General features: G+C 69.1%; 1 protein-coding gene across 3 annotated transcripts in view; it reads right to left on the bottom strand.

The window, feature by feature from the left end:
* RNF166 (ring finger protein 166) overlaps nucleotides 1–424 on the bottom strand; it is a 10085-nt gene that overhangs the window by 1754 nt on the left and 7907 nt on the right. The gene's annotated exons all lie outside the window — the stretch shown is intronic.

Consider the following 424-nt stretch of genomic DNA (forward strand, 5'->3'; position numbering starts at 1 on the left):
GAAATGCCACAGGTGGGAGAGGGCGGGACAAGGCCCCCCGGCAGCTCTTCTCCAGGCACCAGGAGGGAAGCCTGTCCCCTCCCACAGGCACTCTTAGTCCCCAGGCCACCACCATGCAAAGCCCGAGAAGAGGGCTGATGGGCCCAGTGGGGGGCGGGGTGACCAAGCAGAACAAAAGGAGGCCGTGGCGGGACTGCTCAGTGCAGCTCGAGCCCCCAGGCCCTCCAGGGAACACATATGGGTGGCCCCCGCCCCCAGAAGTCGTGCCCAGCTTCCTCCAAGCTGCTGCCTCAGGCAGGGGCACGGCGAGCTGGGTAAGAATGCAGGCAGGGGGCCAGGGGCGGGGCAGGGCAAGAATGGGGCGGGGTTGCGGGCTAGGGGCGGAGATGGGTGAGAATGGGGCGGGGCAGGGGGGAGGGGGCCG

This window comes from Panthera uncia (genome assembly GCF_023721935.1).
Source record: "Panthera uncia isolate 11264 chromosome E2 unlocalized genomic scaffold, Puncia_PCG_1.0 HiC_scaffold_20, whole genome shotgun sequence".
NCBI classification, from domain to species: domain Eukaryota; kingdom Metazoa; phylum Chordata; class Mammalia; order Carnivora; family Felidae; genus Panthera; species Panthera uncia.